Source organism: Polypterus senegalus, chromosome 13 (genome assembly GCF_016835505.1).
Source record: "Polypterus senegalus isolate Bchr_013 chromosome 13, ASM1683550v1, whole genome shotgun sequence".
Lineage (NCBI taxonomy): Eukaryota > Metazoa > Chordata > Cladistia > Polypteriformes > Polypteridae > Polypterus > Polypterus senegalus.
In genome coordinates this window covers 47,731,783-47,748,036 of record NC_053166.1, presented here as the reverse complement: position 1 = coordinate 47,748,036, position 16,254 = coordinate 47,731,783, and the positions used below count along the sequence as shown (strand labels likewise).

The window sequence follows — 16,254 nt, the reverse complement described above, 5'->3', positions numbered from 1 at the left end:
CACCATCTGTCATCTCATTAGAAGCATGCACCGATGTTGTCAGGCATGTATACAAGAACACAGGGACCATACAAAGTGCTGCGTACAATTTTGAGTTGCTGCAATTAAATTTTGGCAAAATGGACTAGCCTGCCACATAATTTTTTCACTCTGATTTTTGGGGCGTCTTTGAATTCAGGGCTCTGTAGGTTGATCATTTTCATTTCCATCAAACGATGTGGCATCCTTTCGTTTCTAACACATTACTAAGTCTATATCAGTATAGATATCCAGGAGGATTTCTTTTTCCCATTGAGATCTGATGTGTTTTCAAAGTGTTCCTTTAATTTTTTTGAGCAGTTTATAAGCATCATTATGCAAATGTGTTCCTGCACCATGATTTGAATTCTGAATTTTTGCAGATATTTAGCTTTCAGACTTGTCGAGTTAAATTCCTCACCTTACAAGTTCATTGTTGAACATCTACCTTTGCATATGTGTTTTTTAACCTAGCAGTATCAGCCTTGGAGCAGATTTACTTTGTCTACGGTGAAGCATTTTCATACATTAACAGTGTTATTTTCGTAGCTTGTGGGTTTATTTGTACTTTTACTACTAACCACAGTTAGTTCCCTTGTGAAAACCCCAATGTCCCTGCTAAACTGGTTTTGGTGCCAACCCTGACGAGATCCGAAACAATGTGCTCAGCAGCCATAACCACTGGGCCAAAAGCATCCATTCATGGTCACATGTTTTCTACATTAACCCTTTTCAACTGATCTTTCTCCATTGACAGGAAAGATTTTAGGATCTAATACCTTTAGATTATTATGGAACATATGATATTACTCAAAATAAAGGTAAAACAAGGATAAGTTATGAAATAAACACAGCCACCAGTCCACAGTGCTTTGTTTCTGCCAAATCCAAATTGCACGGCTTGTTTCAATGACATGTAAAAGAGTTACGTCAGTACTGTAAGCACAAGCTATACAAGGGAAATTCATACACAACCTCCATTTATACAATCTGGGGAATGCAGGATGCTAGGGATCAGAGCCCACCTTGACAGGACGTAAGGCAAGAACAGAACTTTGAAAGGACACCAGTCCATCACCGGACATAATGACAGAATACAGTCTGAAATCAACTTCACAAAATTTTTGAAACAAAAGAGAAAGTCCATGTGAACATAAGGAGAATAAGTGGCCAGATGAGGCATGAACTTCAAGTTCTGGAGGTTAGGTTAGCACCTAAATATATATAATATACTGTACATTTAATAAGCGGTTTTAAATGACTACCCAAAAAAAGTTGCATTTTGGCCAAACATATTGTACATGTGAGCCACTGGAACAATGGTGTTTTTATTACATTTATAAAATCCCCAAGCCTGCTCTCTGTTTAAACCCCACCTGACAAACTTGTTAGATAAGCAATTCACTTTACCCACCTGTGCTCCAAATATATGAGCAAAGTATTCCTGGACAATTGTGTATTAAATGAAATGTGTGTAGAAATTCAACATGGTGTTTAAAATAATGGTGCATGAAAAAGAAAAATGATGTGCCATGGAGCTCACATTATAAATAGTTATTAGTGTTAAAGCACAGAAAAATAAAATAATAAAATAGGCGGACTAAAGACAGTAATAAAAAACATAACTGCTTTTACATCAAATTACTTTGTAACCTCCGATTAGAATTCAATATAACATTGTTACCACAAGATGGCAACATACACCCATGAAGGATAAGAGTATCACTTTATTATACTTACAATGCATGTCATTCTTCATACTATTACTACTACTACGACTGTTAAATTTGTTTAATAGTCAAAATAGATAAACACACACATAAACTAAAGTCAATAGCTTCCAGAAAAGACAAACATCAGTCAATACATCTATTAACTGCTGCCTCTTTTTTCAGCTTTAGGATTAAAATCCAGTAAAGGTTTATTCTAACATCGGAAAGTGCAGGGCTCGATTGCAATACAGAAAAAAAATGCCATTTTTTAAATCGTGTCATTTATTCAAGGCACTTTTTCCAGTGCGAGTATTTGTACTATTCAGATTCATTCAATATTTGGGTGATCTGCACTCAATAATACAGCAAATACTGTGTGCAGGAATTCACTGTCTAAATAAATAACAAACTGCACTGACAGCTTTATAGTACCCTTGATAAATTTACTGGCAAACATCACACAACTGACGAGTTTAACAGGTGCTCTGAAGAATTAAATTCAAATGGGCAATTTTAATCTTCAAAAGTCTGCAATAAGAGGGTCTTCTGAGTTAAACTGCAACTCCAAATTGCTCGGCCCAACATGTTTAAATTCCAAAGAAAAATCTGGCCCACTATTTAGCTATTCCATGAAGTGAGTTATACAAGCTTTTTGGATCCACTACAGAATTAGGGCAAGTCATGCTCAGTAATGGAGACAACCGAGTGTCATCTCATATGTTGCTCCACGCCAGTGGTTGGGGACTTCATTAAACATTCCTGTTCAATGACAAAGGCAAGCTGTGGGCTTCTGCTATTATAACTAATGCTGTTGCACGGATAGCTGTGCTATTGTTTAAAATTACTCTGACATATTCAATACAAAAAGGTAAAATGTTAAAAGCTGCAGTGTTCACTGAAAATGCCAAAAATTGATTCCAATAACTAGGTCATTCATTAAAAGTAAAGTAAATGGAAAAAAATTAAATAAATAATGATAAAACAGTAGGTTCTAAAAGGTATTCCATAAAGCTAACATCACTTAAAGAAACTACCAATTATAAGTCTGTAAACGTCAAACAATAAACAGCACTGAGATGTTCACAGTTTATAGGATTATTATTGTCATGTAAAAATTAAAAGAAAAAGGACACATACCAAGATCTTTTTGAATTAACCGTGATGTGCGTCTTTCTTTAAAAAATCTTATCGAAATGAGAGCTCACAAACAGCATTATGTAGACCATCAGCTCAAAGAATGATTAGAAATGAAACGCCTTTGGCATATGTCATGACAATATCTGAAACTCTAGGTCTAATAATGAACAGCAAAACATTGCCAAAATGTCTTCATGTGTATAACAAATGAATTCCATTGTGCACCTCAATAATTAAACTACAAAAGGCCTCTTTATTGACATCAAAGTGGTCACTAAAAGCAAGAACCACATGGCACATAAATAGCTCCTTCCTTAATAAGGTCATTATGATTTAACACAGTCTCTGACTCACCTCTGTCTTTTTCTGATCTCCTACATAAATTATGTTTGTTTTATAAATACTTACTTGACATATTACAGCACAGGACTGCAGTTGCACACTGTAAAATTGTTTTACATACATGTCTTTTGGGGCGGCACGGTGGTAGCGCTGCTGCCTCGCAGTTAGGAGACCCGGGTTCGCTTCCCAGGTCCTCCCTGCATGGAGTTTGCATGTTCTCCCCGTGTATGCGTGGGTTTCCTCCGGGCGCTCCAGTTTCCTCCCACAGTCCAAAGACATGCAGGTTAGGTGGATTGGCGATTCTAAATTGGCCTTGGTGTGTGTCCTGCGGTGGGCTGGCACCCTGCCCAGGACTGGCTCCAGCAGACCCCTGTGACCCTGTGTTCGGATTCAGCGGGTTGGAAAATGGATACATGTCTTTTGTGCAATGTATTATTGTTCAGTGTTCCAGTTTATCATGTAGAATTGTACAGATCTGTGCTTTGTAATGCACTGGAGACGCCTCACCTGAAGCACTGCGTGTCATTCTTAATAATGACATAAGTTAATTCGTCATTAGATACGGGGGTCTTTCCAGACCGTCTTAAGACTGCTGTAGTTAAACCCCTGCTCAAGAAAAATAATCTTGACCCCTCTGCCTTTGAAAATTTTAGACCCATCTCTAACCTGCCCTTCTTAAGTAAAACGCTAGAGAAGGCAGTCATTTTGCAATTAAATGACCATCTCAATAAACCTGCTATTCTTGATACATTTCAGTCAGGTTTCAGAACAAATCACAGCACAGAAACTGCACTCGTTAAAGTAGTAAATGACTTGCAGGTAAATGCAGACAGAGGCCATTTATCTGTTCTCATCCTCTTAGATCGGAGTTGCATTTGACACCATTGATCACAATATTCTTAGAAATCGCCTTAGTCAATGGGTGAGCCTCTCTGGCAGGGTCTTAAATTGGTTTGAATCCTACCTGGCAGGTAGAAAATTCTTTGTGAGTTGTGGTAATCAAATCTCAAAGACACATGATATCCGATATGGTGTTCCACAAGGCTCTATCCTGGGTCCGCTGCTCTTCTCAATCTACATGCTTCCATTAGGTCAGATCATCTCAGGTTACAACGTGAGTTACCACAGCTATGCTGATGACACACAGCTGTACTTATCAATAGCACCTGATGACTCCGACTCTTTCGATACACTAACACAATGTCTTACTGGTATTTCTGAATGGATGAATAGTAATTTTCTCAAACTAAATAAAGAGAAAACTAAAATCTTAGTAATTGGCAATAATGGATTCAGTGAGGTTATCAGAAATAAACTTGATACATTAGGATTACAAGTTAAGACGGAAGTAAAAAACTTAGGGGTAACCGTTGACTGTAATCTGAATTTTAATCGCATTTTCATCAGACCACTAGCACAGCATTTTTTCACTTAAGAAACATAAGTAAAAGTTAGACCTCTTATATCATTGAAAGATGCTGAGAAATTAATTCACGCTTTTGTTTTCAGTAGACTAGATTACTGTAACGCACTCCTCTCAGGACTACCCAAAAAAGACATAAATCACTTGCAACGAGTGCAGAATGCAGCTGCTAGAATCCTAACTGGGAAAAGAAAATCCGAACACATTTCTCCAGTTTTGATGTCACTACACTGGTTGCCTGTGTCATTCAGGATTGACTTTAAAATACTGCTTATGGTTTATAAAGCCTTAAATAATCTCACTCCATCTTATATATCAGAATGCCTGACACGTTATATTCCAGATCATAACCTTAGATCTTCAAATGAGTGTCTCCTTAGAATTCCAAAAGCTAAACTTAAAAGAAGTGGTGAGGTGGCCTTCTGCTGTTATGCACCTAAAATCTGGAATAGCCTGCCGATAGGAATTCGCCAGGCTGATACACTGGAGCACTTTAAAACACTGCTGAAAACACATTACTTTAACATGGCCTTTCTATAACTTCACTTTAACTTAATCCTGATACTCTGTATGTTCAATTCATCATAATAACTATTCACAGTGGCTCTAAAATCCATACTGACCCTACTCTCTCTTCTGTTTCTTTTTCCGGTTTCTTTGTGGTGGCGGCCTGCGCCACCACCACCTACTCAAAGCATCATGATGCACCAACATTGATGGACTGAAAGCCAGAAGTCTACGTGACCATCATCATCAGGTCCTTCTATGAAAACCCTAAATACAAAGAGGACTGTTTGATTTATGTTAGGTAGATTGCCCAGAGGGGACTTGGCGGTCTCGTGGTCTGGAACCCCTACAGATTTTTTTTTTTTCTCCAGCTTTGAGTTTTTTTTGTTTTTTCTGTCCACCCTGGCCATCGGACCTTACTTATTCTATGTTAATTAATATTGACTTATGTTTATTTTTTATTGTGTCTTCTATTTTTGTATTCATTTTGTAAAGCACTTTGAGCTACATTTTTTGTATGAAAATGTGCTATATAAATAAATGTTGATTGATTCTAGTCTCCAAAAATGTCTAGAAGAGAGAGACAGGCAAATTTCTGGACTGCAGGGGATGTGTTATGAGAAAACACTTAACAAGCTGAATCTTTGTGATTTAAGCAAATGGAGATTGAGAGGTGATATGATTGAAGGGTTTAAAGTTGTGAAGGGAATTAGTACAGTGGATTCAGACGGATACTTAAAAATGTGTTCCACAACAACACTGGGACACAGTTGGAGACTTGTTATTGGTAACTTTTGCACAACCACTAGGACGTTTTTCATCACACAGAGAACTATAGACACATAGAGTAAATTACCTAGCAGAGTGGTGGACAGTGGGACTTTAGGAACATTCAAAACTCGACAATGTTATCTTGAAGGAATTAGGTGGATAGGATTGGAAGGCTTTATTGGGTTGAATGGCCTTTTCTCGTGAAAAATGTTTCTAATGTTCTGATACTGTTATGTATTGTACAGTCATGTGAAAACATTAGGACACCCTTTGAAAGCATGTGGTTTTTTGTAACATTTTTAATAAATGGTTATTTCATCTCCGTTTCAACAATACAGAGAGATTAAAGTAATCCAACTAAACAAAGAAAACTGAAGAAAAGTCTTTTCAAGATCTTCTGTAAATGTCATTCTACAAAAATGCCTATTCTAACTGAGGAAAAAGATAGGACACCCTCACATGTATTCCCTCTTAAATTGGCTCAGATCTCACACAGGTATATCACACCAGGTGCACATAATTAGTAGATCGTTACTCTGCATGTTGAATGAGGCTTGCCCTATTTAAACCTCAGACATTTAGTTTGGTGTGCTCCTGACTGTTGAAGTGAGAGTGAGCACCATGGTGAGAACAAAAGAGCTGTCAGAGGACTTCAGAAAAAAGATTGTAGCAGCCTATGAGTCTGGGAAGGGATTTAAAAAGATCTCAAAGATTTTGAAATCAGCCATTCCACTGTCCGGAAGATAGTCTACAAGTGGAGGGCTTTCAAAACAACTGCCAACATGCCCAGGACTGGTCGCCCCAGCAAGTTCACCCCAAGAGCAGACCGCAAGATGCTAAAAGAGGTCTCCAAAAACCCTAAAGTGTCATCTCGAGAACTACAGCAGGCTCTGGCTACTGTTGATGTAGAAGTACATGCCTCTACAATCAGAAAGAGACTGTACAAGTTTAACTTGCATGGGAGGTGTGCAAGGAGGAAACCTTTGCTTTCCAAGAGAAACATCGAGGCCAGACTGACATTTGCCAGAGATAAAGTTGACAAAGACCAGGACTTCTGGAATAATGTTCTTTGGACAGATGAGTCCAAAATTGAATTATTTGGACACAACAGCAGAGGACATGTTTGGCGTAAACCAAACACAGCATTCCAAGAAAAGAACCTCATACCAACTGTGAAGCATGGAGGTGGAAGTGTCATGGTTTGGGGCTGCTTTGCTGCAGCAGGACCTGGTCAGCTCACCATCATAGAATCCACGATGAATTCTACTGTGTATCAGAAGGTGCTTGAAGAACATGTGAGACCATCAGTTAGAAAATTAAAGCTGAAGCGGAACTGGACCATGCAACATGACAATGACCCAAAACATACTAGTAAATCAACCAAAGATTGGCTGAAAAAGAAGAAATGGAGAGTCCTGGAATGGCCAAGTCAAAGTCCAGATTTGAATCCCATTGAGATGCTGTGGGGTGACTTGAAAAGGGCTGTACGTGCAAGAAACCCCTCAAACATCTCACAGCTGAAAAAGTTCTGCATTGAGGAGTGGGGTAAAATTTCCTCAGACCGATGTCGAAGACTGGTAGATGGCTACAAGAACCGTCTCACTGCAGTTATTTCAGCCAAAGGAGGTAACACTCGCTATTAGGGGCAAGGGTGTCCTATCTTTTTCCTCAGTTAGAATAGGCATTTTTGTAGAATGACATTTACAGAAGATCTTGAAAAGACTTTTCTTCAGTTTTCTTTGTTTAGTTGGATTACTTTAATCTCTCTGTATTGTTGAAACGGAGATGAAATAACCATTTATTAAAAATGTTACAAAAAACCACATGCTTTCAAAGGGTGTCCTAATGTTTTCACATGACTGTATGTATATTGTACTGTTAAGTGCATTTATTTGGTTATGTGCACGGATGTAACATCAAAAGAAGTTCCTACCAACTACACTGCCTGGCATTAAAGGTCATATAATAATGGCCCATACTGCTCTCAGTTCAATACTGAGATATTAAAAAGGCAGACTATTTTGTAACTGACTATCTGCCAGTAAACTAGAAATGCTTATTACAAAAATTGCTAATTATAGCCTGGTATTTGTTCTGAAGAATTGCATGCAGATGTTTGTGGTTAAACTCAATGCACAAAAAGTCAGCTTGCTCTCAATGACACTTCAAGGTCATCAAAGGCATGCCCATTCCTTAAAATGTATGAGGGAGCTTGGACTGCACACTGGACTTTTACACCACCAGTACCAAGACTGATAAAATACAAAACATAAAAGGCTTGCAAAAAAAAAACACGACAATATTCAAAGCTGGTTGAAGCCATGCATTGCCAAGTCAACTTGCTGCAGGAAACATGTGACCATTGCGCATTTCTTTGCTGGAAGGTTTGCAGAGTAGGCCTTGTGGTAAAGCAGTTCCTTAATATTTTATGGTGTTTTGTGGCTTTCAAGATATACATGCAATTAAGGAGGTATATTCTGAAGTTGCTCATTAGTAAAATTACACAAATTAAAGTTATCCTTAGGAAAAAGTTTTTTTTTTTTTTTTTTTATTAATGGCACTAGATTATTTTTTTATGCTTCCCAAAATACCTAAAGCGCAAGAAACTGTACTGGTGTGAATAACATCTGCACCTGGCCCAGTCGGAATGGACTATGTAAACTGCAAATCACTCTACAGCATCAATGAGCATAGAGGTCCTTTTTAAACAACACTTGCCTAAGTGCAGTTGTACTGAGAGGCAAGTCATTTTGGTTAAGAGCAAACTCTGCAGCAGGAGTGAGGCCTGAAACTGGTGGTACCCTACCAGTGGATAAAGCTGCAGCTTTCTTCTTGGTTGCTAAAAGCAAATCATTGTTCGTATCTGTATAAAAATATTGTAGTTAAACTTTCATGTTTTGCACTTACCACTTATAAGTTTGTGTTTCTATTTAAATTTTGTCTTAAGTGTGCGCAACACCACTCAGGGTGCTACTAAATACACAATGTAGGCAAATGCATTACGTATTTAATTACAAACTAATAAGGTTACAATTAAACTAGCAATTCAAATTTAATGCCAATAACATTTCCAAAAATGCCATTTTAATGATGCAATAAATTGATTCAGAATCGTAATGCGCTTGCACATTTAATCTGTCTGGTGTTGGCTGCCATGCAACCTCTCTTACTTCCTTCATGGCGGATGCATTTTTTGTTTGTATTATTACAGATTTGTAATATTCATACAATTCAAATATTACCTCGTGTTCCGCTGCAAATGAACGCCTCTCACTCCTCTGTGACTTTAGATATTCTTGACGATCATTTCTCAAGGAAGTTTCAATATAAATATCATTGACGTAATCGAGGATTGCCTATATTAGTCTTGAGTTAACAGAAGAACTGTGTGTTCATGAAAAACCTAAATCAAGCTTCGATTTTAAGACCTGGCTAACTCAAGCGTAACTATTCCGCCGAGTCTGGATTTCCGAGGCCGAAGTCGCCTGCGTGTTTGCAGCTGACATTTGTAACTTGTTTCATGCATGTTTTAAAATATAAATACTAAAGCCTCAAAATACGCCAAATAAACTTAATGCGAATTCAACATTAAGCAAACTAGAAAGCGTGATAAAAGGCGGAACACGAAAAAAAAAAAAAAGTCACACCATTGAGTAGCGTATTTTTCTCCTTGTACGGCTCAAGAACAGCCGCTTGCGTTTCGTTCTCTGACGGGCGGGAGAGGGCCAGAGAAGGACAGAGGGACGCGCACGCTCTCAGCGAAGCACGGTTGGCTAAAACCATAGACATACATAGGTAGACGCATAGACAGAATTACTAGATTCTAGATAAACCAGCAGCATCGTACGTCAACGTCGCCGCCATATTGCGAGTGGCACTGCTGTGGAGTGAAGTAATGGATAAAGATGCCTCACGCATGTGCTGCTTGGGATTGTACAACCCGCTGTACGCTCCAAACCAGATCCCGGGGGATTACATTTCATAGGTAAGGATGAACAATTTTTTTGGTTATATTTGGCTATTACAAAATTTCGTTTTATAATCTTAACTTTAGCTACGCCAGGCTAAGCTAGCAAATCTATGCATTCTGTGCTGTGTTACCATGGTAATTGCATTGTCTTTATAATATCCTCAGACTGACAGCTGTGATTGATCTATTTTTTGGGGACAGACAGACAAGCATGTAAATCTATCACTTTGTACAATTTATGAACCCAAACTCTTACTACCAGTGCAGGTTTTTTTTCTTTCTCAAGAAATTCAACTGAAAGAGAGTAAAGATCTGTAAAAGTGGTGCATGTGTGTTTTAGGGGGCTGGAATAACATCCCTTCAAACTGTCAGTTGCAGGCAATTTTCCGTCGTCTCATGGTTTGGTGTGGCTACTCCCCCAGCACATCTGGAAACATGGCAGCACAGGATGAGACTGTCTCCCTGTCTGCTGTTGAGATGTCCTCTACACCAGCAGCAGCAGAAGAGCTACCATCCCCTTTTGCAAATATCCTTGCAATTGTGTGTGACCATAGCTACTTACCAACCCGCTTTGGTGGCCTTGTGGAAAATGCTGCTGTTTACATTTCAGGGTTTGTCATTCAACAGATTTTGAGAAAGCTGTCCTGTGATGTGTGTCGTGCTAGTTTGGTAACAGATGCTGTACCGGCATCACATGATCAAAGCTACCACTTGCTGACATTAAAATAAAAAGGAGGATTGATGATCCCTTCTGAGGGTCCAGTCAAGGTGGACAAAATAGTTGAGCATGTCATCCGACAGTTGACATTAGGGCAAGCTGCCAGTGTATCTTTGATCAATCAGTTTGTTCGGGCAGAGATTGGTTCAGCTGATGTGTTTTTTTCTCAAGGAGCACATTGAGGAAATACAGTTTGAAGTTGACAACCATCATTTTATGCTCATGTCTTTAGTTGTGTCTGTCATCCACAAACTAAGGCTGCACCATATTGCCAGACTGAATACTCTAAAATTACAGAATGGCAACACATGGAAAAAACTACGTAAGACAGTTCTGTTTCAAGGATTTTAGATCCTATCCTTTATATATTTAAGTAACCGCATTGTGTGTGTGCATGTGTGTGAGAGAGAGAGAGATTGAGAGAGGAATGTGTGAAATGTTTTCAGAAATTAGTAAGCCAACTTGTATACAATAAAATTGTTTATTTTTGTCATTGAGTTTATCATTTCACTGTTAAAAGAAAGACCAGACTGCCAGCTGCAGTCTTACTATTTTGACTTTCAGACATTGGTCAAGTTTTTGTCTCAATAATTAATAACAATAATAATAATATTTTATTTAATAGGTGCCTTTATTAGCATTCAAGGTCACCTTACAATAAAATTAAGCAAAATTAGTAAAATGAAAACAAGAGAATGATATATCAAAAAGCAATCATTAGCAAACAAACAAAGATAATTGGCAGTAACAGTGCAAAATTCACAATTGGTATGCCAGTTTGAAAAAATGAGTTTTGATTGCAGTTTTAAAATGTGTTATTGAATTGAGCTGACGAATATGAGAGGGAAGAGAATTCCAGAGTTGAAGAGCGCTGTGAGAGACGCTTGAGCTCCCATAGCACTAAGTCTTATATGTGGTAGAGAAAGTCGAGCTGCAGATGAGGATCTGAGTGAGCGAGACGAGTGTCAGTCTGTAGGAGATCAGTGAGGTAGGGAGGAACTTTAAATGTTAAGAGAAGTATTTTGTTTTGTATTCTGTAGTTAACAGGGAGCCAGTGAAGTTGAGAGAGAGTAGGTGTAATATGTTCAGTGGATTTAGAACAGCAGGTTATTATCCTGGCAGCAGAATTTTGAAGAAGTTGTAAGTCATGGACAGGTTTTTGTGGGATGTCAGATAGAATAGCTTTACAGTAATCTATACGTGATGTGACTCGGGCATTAAACAATACTTCAGTACTGTGTTGTGCAAAAACAGGACAAAGTCTAGAAATGTTTCGGAGATGGAAGAAGGCAGTCCGAGAAATGTTACTTACTGTATATGGGATGATTTTGTGGAAGGCAGACACAACTAAAGACATGAATATAAAATGATGGTTGTCAACTTCAAACTGTGTTTCCTCAGTGTGCTCCTTGAAAAAAAATACATCATCTGAACCAATCTCAGCCCGAACAAACTGATCGATCAAAGATACACTGACAGCTTGCCCTAATGTCGACTGTCGGGTAACACGCTCAGCTACTTTGATCACCTTGACTGTACCCTCAGAAGGAATCATCAAACCTCCTTTGTTTATTAATGTGAGCGAGTGGTAGCTTTGATCATATGATGCCGGTAGAGCATCTGTTACCAAACTAGCACAGCACACATCACAGGACAGCTTTCTCAAAATCCCGTGTAAGGGCTACCTCCCACTGCTTCCTGAGGTGGATTTCTTTTTTGAAGCCTTCAAAGTTCGAGAAATGTTAACAGCCAACAACAATCTACATAGTTAGTGACTAAATACGTTTAGCCAAAACGTTATTTGGAGGTTCACTTGAGCACATAAATGCATAACTTTGCTAGCATAGCCTGGCTTAGCTAAAGTTAAGATTATAAAATGAAATTTTCTAATAGCCAAATATAACCAAAACAATTGTTCATCCTTACCTATGAAATGTAATCCCCCAGGATCTGGTTTGGAGCGTACAGCGGTTTGTACAATCCCAAGCAGCACATGCGTGAGGCATCTTTATCCATTACTTCACTCCACAGCAGTGCCACTCGCAATATGGCGGCGATGTTGACGTACGAAGCTGCTGGTTTATCTAGAATCTAGTAATTCTATGTGTATGGGTTAGAACGAGCTCCGTATGTAAAAAAAAAAAATACTATGCGAGGTGCATGGTTTGTGGTTTTTAGAAAATATATGACAGCAAGTAAAAAACATGTAACATAAACTAAATTTAAATTCAAAGTAAATTGTTTTAACAATTCGGTTTGCAGAGACAGAGCATATTGACATTTGGGGCTGCCTCTCAAAGAGTGTTTTATGTGCGGGGGCAACTCCCTGATTCCGAACACACCATTTTTGGAATTATGTCTGTGTGTGTAAACACAATAACTTGAGTACAATTTCACTTAGGTCTACCACATTTTGCATACATATTAGGTACAAAAAAACATAGATTTCTGTCAACTTTTGGGCTATTTCCATTAACCGGACATGGTTCTTTACCTTTTATTCAGTCCAATTTATTCAACTTTACTTTTATATTATTTGTTCTTTATTAATTTGATTTGTTGTTGATGGTTCTTTAATGTACATAATATAATCATTGTCTTGTGGTTTACTCCTCAAATATCCATCCCCATATCTCAGTATACGAGAAAGGCTAGGGGAGACCACTCCCAATTTTTTTCCCCCCATATAGCTGTGCTGAGAGGGACAAAAGATAGATAAAAATGTAAGACTGCGTGCAGACCTCTGTCTTGCTGCAAAGTTGTAAACATTAGCTAAAGCTTATTGACATATGTACAAATAAAGTTGTCCAATGTGATTTAACCTTTATCAGTTCATCCTGTGCTGTGGATGTATCTAGCTAGCCAGTATATCTGACAAGTGCCCCAGCATTGCAGTTTAACTGCACTTTAGCCACAAAAACGTGAAAATTAATATCAATTAATCCTTTTCATTGTCTGTAAAACATAGTTGTTTGCCCCATCCTGAGGAGTACTTGTAGCAGTATGTCATGTTCACCAGTGATTTTCAGTAGAGCACACAAACTGGGTCAGGCAAAACATCAATCAAAATACCGTTTGCTCCTTTTTCTGGCTCCACTTCAGTGTTTATGGCACAAACCAATACATATCAGGGAAAACATGGTCTCTTGCTACAGTTATCATTGAGCTGAGCAGATAAGTTACTAAAAACAAGCAACCTACTTCACCGTTATGAAGGACATTAAATATGGCAGGCAATTTGACAAGTAAACTCAAGTTAGGTGAGGATCATGGATTTGTTAACTTTTTAAGAAACATTTGAAAATTAAAGTGGTCCAACAGGATTTACCTATTTACAGTACTTGCTAAACACTCCATTCTCTTTGTACAGTACATTATGAAAGGATAGAACTGTTGTAGCAAGGAAACTTAATGGTCTTCGTTCAGCTTTTGCCATTAACAAAGTTTAAGTTTACCATAGCTCATTGATCTCATTTGTAATAATCACTAGGAGAGAAATGCTAAGCGCCTTGAGAATGGAAAAGGTGCTATATAAATAAAATGTAGTATTATTATGTTATTATGTCAAGTACCCCTCACAGCCATGGTTGCCAGGTCCCTTTAAATTTATTGCTTAAGGCCAACTTAAAAATAGTAAATTTGCCCAAAAGAATAGTCCATTGCCTGAAATACACAAAAGGACACATGGAAAGCACGGGGTGATGTAAGAGTGAGAGAGTTAGGTACCTACCAGTAAACCCTGGGGGTGGGAAGGATGGCCTCCACAGAGATATTTTAGTGTTAGATTCGGTATACAGTATACCATCACACAATGGGGGAGGTTTGTCTGCCCTGGACATTTTACAACGATGAAGAACATCTACAAGTGCGAATAGCAGGGGGAAGGTCTGCCAGATCGATGAAAAACGTAAAATGAGGTGAGGGAAGTTGAAAAACCGCCCAAAATACCACATTGTTTAAAAAAAATCTGGCCCAAAAAAGCAACTGGGCAAGAAAGCAGCAGACATGGAAACACTACATAGCCCACTGTGTAATGGGGCAAGGTCTAACCTGGACATGGGCGGGGACGGCCTTGGAGGGTGGGGTATCATTTAGCTCCGCCCAAAATGCACAGATTTCGTGCGTTTGGTCCCACCACTGTAAAACGCTTGCGTAGCAGGGGCGTCCACTGCAGCATGTTTCGCGTCGCATGAAGTATAAACCCGGCCTAAGAGGAAACTTACTTCGCGTCGGAAATAGCTCAAACTGGCGATGGAGTGAAATGTACTTTCCCGACGACGCTTGTAGCCATGAACTCATTCATTCGCACTGTTACATCTGTTCTCTTTTAAATTGCTCCAGGGTTTACGTGGTGCTAAATGTTTCAGCACGCTGCACTGTTGTCCAATAAAGCACGAAATGTCATTGTTGTTTAATTTATATTAACAGCTACATCCAGTTCCTTGTTTATATATGGACTTTAAAAACTGTGTTTCAAATTTCGCAGAACGCATTTCTGAAAGTGAGCTTCCGAGAGTCAGAGCGCATGCGCATTTCAAAGTTACCTATTACTCTGTACATGGTAATGGTGCATGTTTTAACTGCCCGGGAATGCAGGAGACGGAGGATTTATATAAGCCTCTTTACGCCAAGTGCAGGGGAGTGGACCCAAAAAAAAAGACAGTTGGCTTCTACGCCGATTACACCATGAGGCTTAGGTCTTCATGAGTGACATGGGCTCGCTCAGGTTCAGAAGCAACCAGTAAGACACACTGTTCCCAAATCTTTTAGTGAGCAGATTCAAGCCCAGGGTCCAATCCGAGGCTCGCCAATACTGGACAAACACTGCAATTTTTAGAAATCACGAGCAGGCGATAACACGCACTGCACAGCAAAGTCGCCAGTCGTAAGTGTGCTCAAACTGTGCGAACACGTTCGATCTGGTGCTCTGACTATATGTGTACATGTGCTCAATGAAGTTTTACCCTTTCCGAAATAAACAAAACACATTATGACCACAATGTTCTCAAAATACGAACAAAGAGCTGCATTTGTGACTCCATACTGTGTTCTGAAAGTACACAGAAAAGGACAGAATTGGACAAGTGGAAAGAATCAGGTGCGCGTTTATTTAGGGTTCTTCCGGTAAAGTTTTCCCAAGATGCTTTTATCACTGCCCATTTCGTTGTATGTGTGTAGGATGTTTTGATTTTTTGCATCAAAATTTAAATATGAGTATTACGGTGGCAATACCCAATGTACAATATATATCGTGATCGATGCACAATGGATTTTTAAAGCTCACTAGACTTCATATTACAAGATATTGAAACTGAAATTTCTGCCATGGCAGAACTTTTTCCGATCGTACGAGAAGGCCCATATGAGCACCACAAATTTCATACATTGGGAAACGATGGCCAATAAGGATGAACTTTGGGCAGACTAAGAAAATCAGTCAACACCTGCCAATCGGTCTTAAAAATTGTAGTGTTATGCCAGGCATAAGTGGCGTTTCTGCAACCCCACTCCACGTGCTGCCTTTCCTTTTTACTAAAATGTCCTCAAATGTTAGCGCGAGGCCCTCTTTAGTTGCTGTGCATTCCAGTCTAGTAAATGTTGGCAGGAATTCTGTGCAGCGGCAAACTTGACCTCGCATCAAAACTACTGAAATTCA

General features: G+C 38.9%; 1 protein-coding gene across 1 annotated transcript in view; it reads right to left on the bottom strand.

The window, feature by feature from the left end:
- Positions 1 to 16,254, bottom strand: part of sept8a (septin 8a) — a 78,165-nt gene that overhangs the window by 2,875 nt on the left and 59,036 nt on the right. The window lies entirely within an intron of this gene.